Raw genomic sequence first — 8,444 nt, 5'->3', positions numbered from 1 at the left:
TGAACATTTGTATACCATAACTTATTCAGCCATTCTCCAATTGATGGGCATCCATTCAGTTTCCAGTTTCTTTTCTCTATAAAAAGGGCTGCCACAAACATTTTTTGCACATATGAGTCTCTTTCCCTCCTTTAAGATCTCTTTGGGATATAAGCCCAGTAGAAATACTGCTGGATCAAAGGGTATACACAGTTTGATAACTCTTTGGGCATAATTCCAGACTGCTCTCCAGAATGATTGAATCCATTCACAATTCCCCCAACAATGTATTAGTGTGTCACTAATTCCCACATCCCCTCTAACATTCATCATTGTTTTTTCCTGTCATCTTAGCCAATCTGAGAGATGTGTAGTCTACCATGACATTTAAAACCAGGAAACTAGATTTCAAAATCTACCTGCTTTGGTTAGGATTTGGGATTTTGTCATTTATAATCCCTGTGTTTTTTAGATACTTAGTTTCCCCTTCTGCAAATGAGTAAAGTTAAGATGAAAGGACCCCTATGGTCCTTTCCACCTTTGAATCTATGATCTTGTGATTTATAGCTAACCATCAGCACATATGCTCCAGAGAATGCCCATCAAAATAAATAACTTTCATGCTGAACCTTAAAACTATGTGGTATCTAGTTCTCATCCATTATTTCATACCTTACTGATAGGGTGTCAGGATAAATCATAGAAATATTCTTAGGAAGAAACATCAAGGAGTAGAGGAAAGTTAGTTACTGGGCTGAAAATAAGATGTCATTTCTCTAGTGGTACCAGCTTTACTACTATGTGGCCTTAGGTATGTCACTTAATTGATAAAACCCCTTATCAATTGATATTTGATGAGGAAATCTCTAATGTTGCAATCTTCAAATTTTTTGGTCTCTAAACACTATTAAAAATTATTGAGAACTTCCCAAAGAGCTTTTGTTTATTTGGACGATATCTATCAATATTTACCATTAGATCAAAAGCTCCATTAGGGTAGGAACTGTTTCCAGTGCCTGGCATATGGTAGATCCTTGATAAATATTTATTGGTTGTTCATTTATTGATTAATACTAGCTATTAAATATCTTAGTATTATTATAAAAAGTTTTGGCTTTGTGGATCCCTTGAAAGAGGTTCAAGGAACTCCAGGAATCACCAGATCACACTTTGAAAAAAACTATTTTGATGTGTTCTTTAGATTACCTTAGCTTACCTTTATTACCTTAGTAATAGAACCTTTTTAGTACAAAAGGGAATTTCTCTATCATTTTCTATTTTTTATATTACCCACCCAATAATATAATGAAAACAAAAAACTTGATTTAAAAAAAAAAACATTATGTTACAAAAGTACTCCAAAATGTTCATTAGTTAATTAAGCTTTACAGATGGAAAAATAGTGACACAAAGATTTTACTGTGACTTATCCATGAAAAATACAGAAATGGAAATAGAGTCTAAGAATTTAGTTTAACAAAACTTCAGCAGACCTTTTGTGGTGAAATACTTTAAAACAATTATTCTAATGTCCATTAGCAAACATTATAGTTCTTTTCTTTTAATTGGAGGATTCAGCACAATTTGAGAGATGATTTAGAGAAGCACATAGATTTAACAGCAATAATAATAGCTCACATTTTTATACTGCTTTGCCATTTATAAAACTGTAACTCTCTGAGGCAGAGCAAGCATTATTCTCCTCATTTTATGGATGAGGAGACTGAAACTTGAAGAGGGTAAGTAACTTGCCTTTGGTCATACAGCTCCTTAGTGGCAGAGCCATGAGAAACTATTTAACATCTATAGCAGATCAACAATAGTCCTGAAAATGTATTGTTCAAACATTATTTTTAAAATGTTAAAAGTTGTTTTACTAACTTGTTCTTGACATTTTATAAAGATATTTAAAATGTCAGACTATATACATTTAAGGCTGAAAATCTTTTGAGTGAAAGCCCACGTCTTTAATTTGTGCACCATTCGTAAGTTTAAAATAGGCACATCATGGTCCGTGTTGACTATTTATGGCCTTGAAGAACATTGGGAAGAATTAATTGTGTTTGGACAAGAGATGCAATAATACAGGATAAGTCAACAAGATGATAAGATATTGGCCATGTAATATCATCTCACATATCAACAATGGCCTACCATTTATAGAGCATTTTCAAATACACAGCTCATTTGCTCTTTCTAACCCTCCTGTTATGTTGGCAGGGTAGCTGTTATTAAGATCGTGTAAAGGATGAGGAAAGTGAGGTTTGGAGAATTGGAATGGTTTGCCCAGGGTCACTTAGCTATTAAGTAGCACAGATGGGACCCAGACGCAAGTTTTATGACTCCAAGGCCTTATGGTATAATGGAAACAAGGATGGATTTAGGGGCTTGAAATAGGTGGGATTCAAATACTGTCTCTGACAGGAACACTGACTATAACGAAATCCTCCCATCTCTCTATACCTCCATTTCTTCTTCTATAAAGTGGATAAAAAGTGGATAGAGTATCATAATAATCTGTAGTACTTCTTTCATAGGGTTGTTGTGAGGATTATGTGAAATAAAGTATATAAAGCTTTATGGACCTGAAAGTGTTTTAGAAATGTCAGTTACTGTTTGCAGTATACTGCTATGTTCTCCGCCCTCCTTCCCCCCAGCCCAAATCCTCTGATACTCTTCCAGATGCTTCTCACTGCTGTTTTTCTAGGATTTAGGGGCAGCTTTAGCAACACTAGAATATTAAGAAGATTAGAGGTACCAAAGAGAAACATTCTACCTTCTCTTTTACCTTTTAGCCTTATTCCAAAGTCTCTAAAAATTAAAGTAGACTTGGTTGACAAGAGTCAAAATACATTAATATTCTTTTATTAAACTTCTATGTTGGTTCAAATGAAATATTTGTAAAAGACTCAGCACAGTGCCTGGCACACAGTAGAAAATTATTAATAAGGGCGTCTTCCCTTGACTTCCTGTTATGTGCCAGGCACAATGCTCAATTTTGGGGATATAAAAAAGGGCAAAACCCCTCAATTCCTGATATCAAGGAACTCACTGTGTAATGGAAAAAGATAATATACAAACAACTAAGTAAAAACAAGATATATGCGTATGTATCTATATATATGCATGCATATATATATATGTATATATAGATATAGATATAGATATACTTATACACACACATACAGAGTTATTATTTAATGAAATCCAACTCAAAAAAACTCCAGCCAGGCAAAGATATTGGAGGGGCTTACCCCTCCAATTGCCTTCTCCAGATCATTTAACAGATGAGGAAAATGAAACAAACAGAATTGTGATTTGCTCAAGATCATACAGCTAGTATGTGTGGCCAAATTTATATAGATATTAAAAATGTATTATGTATACATACAGAATATCCACATTATATATATATATATATATATATATTTTATTACATATATTATATATATATATTATATATATGTTATATATATATAATATGTTTTTATATATATATAATATGTTTTATATATATATGTTTTATATATATATAAATCTTTGCTGATTGATATTTTAAAAGTGAATAAATGGCATAGTTGATGGCTCCTGGATGTCCTTTGAAAAACTTTGTTTAGGCAGCAAACTAGAACTGAACCAAATCTAAGTGCATAATTTGCCTTTAATATATACTGAAGATAATCCACAGAGGGGAAGCACTCACTTTTAAGAGGATCAGGAAAGGCAAACTGCAATTAGATTTGATGCGGCTAAATATATATATATATAATTAAAAAAATATATAAATATATATATTATGAATATATAATTGTATATATATAAATATATATTTATATATATAAATATATATTTAAATATATCTATTTAGCCGCATCAAATATATATTAATATATATAACATATATAAATATAATATATATAATATATGTAATATATAATATATATAAATATAATATATGTAATATATAATATATATAAATATAATATATGTAATATATAATATATAAATATAATATATGTAATATATAAATATAATATATGTAATATATAATATATTAATATATGTAATATATAGTATATATAAATATAATATATGTAATATATAATATATATAAATATAATATATGTAATATATAATATATTAATATATGTAATATATAATATGTTAATATATGTAATATATAATATATAAATATAATATATGTAATATATAATATATATTAATATAATATATTATGATATATATATAAAAGATTTGGCGCACCCTTAATTTACTGCCAAAATCAAAGTTAGTTAGGGGATGTCCAGGAACCAGCTTTCGGGTTTGCCATTTATTCAGCCCCAACGTTTCAATCAACAAGTAATTATTGGGTACTCACTAGGAGCCCGGCACTGCGCAAAAACCTGGAGACAGCGAGTAAAACAAAGTCTCTCTCCTCAGGAGTTCAAAGTTGCAAGGGGGCAGATGAACTTGGAAACCGTCATATTGGGTACAAAGACATATCAGATTCTTAAGAATGTCAGACCCGAATTCGTTCATTAAGCGCCGGCGCGAAGCCGACGCCCAGCGAGCTCTCACGTTTCCTCGCAGGGTGCCTGTGACAGTGGGGTGCAAAAGGAGGGGGAAGGAACACAGACGCGGGGCGGGGGCTCCTGGCTGCCCGCTGAGCTCGGCAAAGTTTCACGCCCGCTACTGGTTCTCGGTCTGGACCAGAGAAATCCCGAGTGGGGGGGTGCGAAAGCGAGGGGAGAGAGACTCATGGCGTGGGACCGCACAGTCCGTGGGCTAGAGCCCCTTGAGGGTTCTCTACCAACGTGGCTTCCAGAAATCGTTCGGGGGTTGGGGATCTTGTGAAAGGCGGGGGAGCTGAGGTGTTGTAAAAGACGGATGGAGTCCATACCGTCCCTCCTCCTAAAAAAAAATAAAAACGAAGGCGGCCTTGTCTCTGTCAGCCACACTCCAGAGCAGCCCTTTTCAGTTAGTGAGTCTGTGGCCATGGAAACGGGAGGGGACGGCCCTAGCCCGGGTAAGCATGCGCAGTAGCATAGAGCGGCACGGGTTGTGTGAGGTGAAGCTCTCCCTAGATTCCTCCCTACTTTGCGCTTGAGAACTACAATTCCCAAGAGGCCTCTGGGCTGCGGCGCGGCTCCTTCTCTCCTCCTCCTCCTCCTTTTCCTTCTCCTCCTCCTCTTCCTTCTCTACCACCTCCTCCTCCTCCTCCCCGGTCCTTAACCCTTCCCCCCTTCCTATTCTCCTCCCTCCCTCCCCCGCGTGTCTCCTCCCCTCTCCTTCGCTGTGTGTCACTGACCCAGAGGCGGGGTGAGGCGGAGGGGGGACCGTGGGGGGGCGCCGCCGCCGCTGCGCTGCTCGGGTTGGCGGTGTGTGCGTTCTCTTCCCCCGCTGGGATCGCCCCCACGCCAGGGGGCTCCAGAGCCTCCCCGTTTCTCTTTCTCTGCCTCGCGTTTCTCTCTCAGCCGCCGGTCTCCGTCTCTCCGGTTCCGGGGCTAACTTCTCGTCGGTCGGCGCTCGTCGGGCTCCCGAGAAGCCCGCGGCGGCCGCTTGAAGGACTCGGGGGCTTCCGTCTAGTCTCGCGCTCCCTCTCCCTCCTCCGAGCTCCTCTCTCTCTCGGCGCCTGTGGCAGGGCTGTGAGGGATCCCAGTCACCGACGGAGATTGCCCGGTGAGTATCGCGACTGTCGGGAGGCTGCGCGCGCGAACGGACGACTGACGGACGGACGGACGGACGCGGTGTATTTGGGGAGGAGGTAGGCAAAGGCTTTATTTGAAGGAGAAGGTGGGAGAGAGAGGACTCCAACTTCCCCCCGACTCTGGCTGCGTTTTCCTGGGTTTATCCGCTCCCCCATCTACACCCCCCGAGGCCGAAGGAGCCCCGGATAAAGCACAGTTTCCTTCTCCATCCTGAGCCTGAGGAAGAAAGAGGAAGTGCCTTTGTCCTGGAGCTGCCTGGCCCCGGACCCTTCTCTCCCTCCTCCACGACCCCGCGCAGACCCCAGCGGGAAGGCGGGGGGGGGGAGGGGGGGGCGAGCATCCGCCAACTCCGGGCTTCTGTCTCCCCCCTTCCCCCTCCCCGCCCCCTCACCTTAGCTCTCCTGGCTCTGGGCCTTGTGTTTTCCTGCCCGAGAAGCCGGCCCGAGTGGGGAGCGCGGGGGAAACAAAAGGGAGAGCAGCTTCAGGGGAGCGGGAGGAGGAACGACGCCGATTGTTCTTTATTGGAGAAGTTCTTTTTTTCCTCCCTCCCTTTTCCTTACATAACGCCAACTCCCAACTTAGTAATTTTTTTTTATTATTGTTATGATCATTGCCATTATCTCGGCGTGTCTCTCGGGCTTCCTTTCATCTCCCCGTCTCTGAACACTTTACAAATACTAATTAATTAAGCCTCCTAGCACCCCTGCGGGGCAAGTCTATAGACCCGTTTTGTAGGTGGGTACACTGAGGCTCTGGAGAAGCCCTGTGGTTGATGAGTTCCGAGAAACTTGTGCGGTGTCTGGAGAAATCTCAGAACACTTAATGGGGAATCGTTCGGTTCTCTGGAGGTCCCTGGGACAAAGGTAAATAGACCGACTTTACTTGTAGGTCAACTGGAGTCGATTAGTCTTTGTTAATTGTTGGGTAGTTAAAACTGTACCAGCGCTCCTGGAGACTTGGCTCTTTAACACTTGAGAGGATTTCCTCCACTAATAGTCCTTCTTGGCTAAGACTTAGAGAAGTGTTGTGAATCATATACTTCTGAATTTTGGTGGGTAGCCTTAGTTTTTGTTTTGTTTTGTTTTAAGATTTCTGTAGAAAACTTGAGTTGGATCTTTAAGCGAATTTTATACTTCCTCAAACTTAACTCTACTTTTTAGCCATTCAACAATATGTTTACAAATATTATAAAAGACCAATTTTCAAGGCAAGACACTGCTCCTTTTTGAATACTTAAAAGGTCAGCTACTTGGTTTTGTTCAAACTCTGTTGACTTTTTCCTCCTCTGCAAAGTGTTGTCATTTAGTTTCAGAGCAGTTGAACATTTGTTTCAAAAAGTCGCCAAGAAGCATTGGGTAAACTTCTAAAAATTTCGAACTTTTCACTGCCTTACTGTTCTAGTTTGTAATGCTTTTATTTGTTTCAGATAAAAGAAATTGTTTTCTTAAGATGACTAGATGTCTATCTCTCTGGAACGTTATGTTCCTTTGTACAAATACAGTTTTTCGTGTGTGTGTTTATAGTTTGTATTCATCTGCACAGCTTGATCTTGTCCGGTGTCTTAAGCTGGTCTGTGAATGCTTATGACAGTTTTTAATAGCCTGTTCATGAGTTCATTTTTATTTTGGTAGTTGAGTAAGTTGAAAGTTACCAGAAATGTCTTTAAATTTAATGCATTCTCTCTGTGGCTTGTTTTCTGTTTCAGTGAATAATTATCACTATCACAATAACAGGTGTGAAGAAGTCCCTTATAGTAAATTAAGGAAGAATTTAATTTGATATTTGCATAGATGCTTCCAATTGTAGGATGCTGATGTAAATTTCTTTCCAGCCTGTTGCCCCAACTTTACATTTGGCTGATTGTATAGCTCCCAAAGACTCACTTTTACTTTTAGACACAAAGAGAGGATTATCAAAATAACTGCATCCCTTTCCCTGCTCTAGTTAGATCTTGGATTAAAAACAAACAAAACAGGACTTTGGGTGTGGGAAGAAAGTAGCATTTGTGAAATCTTGTGCTGAAGTAAGTATAATGTGCCTTCTTAAAAATTTACCCACTCATATACTTTAGAGCAATGGAATTAGGTAAAATGACATTTTGGCTTGATGCTAACATTTATTTTGACTTGAAAAATGAAATAGAAATGGATTGTGCCAATAGAGACATTTATTTTGGGTCCCTCCCCTTCTTAAACATCATCAGTTAAGTGGTCATACTGTTGGTTGGCATTTACTTAGCTCTGTGGCAGATTAGCAAATGAGATTTATCATGGACCCTTTGTACTTTAAAGAAGCTACTTGAATGTTCCCTTTACTCAGTCACTGGAATCCAAAGTCAGGAGGCAGCTTTGACTGGGGAGCCTATATTTGCACATTCCCCAGCTTCTATCCTTTAACCCTTGAATTCATATCTACACTGACAAAAGGATCTAAAGGAATGAGACAAAAATACATGTGGAAGAATTGGGTCAGACACTAATTCTACCAACGTTGTTTTGTGAGTATCTGTCAGCTTCCGTTCAGCTTGTCAGAAATGTGTGTGCTTAGATGTATACTGTCATTTTAAAGATTATTTTAGATTGTGATTGTGGGATAGTTTGTGATGAGCAGTTGTATTTTATAAACAATCATTGTTTTAAAACAGACATTAAGTTCTGGTAGCTGGTAAAATATAAAAGCTGAAGTTTAGGTTCTTAGCCTGTTTACACAGGCAAAGAGAGAGAGAGAGAGAGAGAGAGTGTGAGTGTGTTTTAAGAA

The 8,444-nt window shown here is 38.9% G+C and overlaps 1 protein-coding gene across 3 annotated transcripts in view; it reads left to right on the top strand.

Moving 5' to 3' along the window:
- Positions 1 to 5,281: 5,281 nt before the first annotated feature.
- The window catches only part of PELI1 (pellino E3 ubiquitin protein ligase 1), a 66,621-nt gene continuing 63,458 nt past the window's right edge, over positions 5,282 to 8,444 (top strand). Inside the window, exon 1 of one of the 3 annotated variants that reach the window (XM_031950560.1) lies at positions 5,282 to 5,658. The gene's annotated coding sequence lies outside the window, so the exon portion shown is untranslated. The other 2 variants (XM_031950561.1, XM_031950562.1) reach the window with 2 other exon arrangements.

This window comes from Sarcophilus harrisii, chromosome 2 (assembly GCF_902635505.1).
Source record: "Sarcophilus harrisii chromosome 2, mSarHar1.11, whole genome shotgun sequence".
In the NCBI taxonomy this organism is placed as follows: domain Eukaryota; kingdom Metazoa; phylum Chordata; class Mammalia; order Dasyuromorphia; family Dasyuridae; genus Sarcophilus; species Sarcophilus harrisii.
Note: the sequence above shows the minus strand (reverse complement) of the source record. Positions and strands in the feature narration are given on the sequence as shown.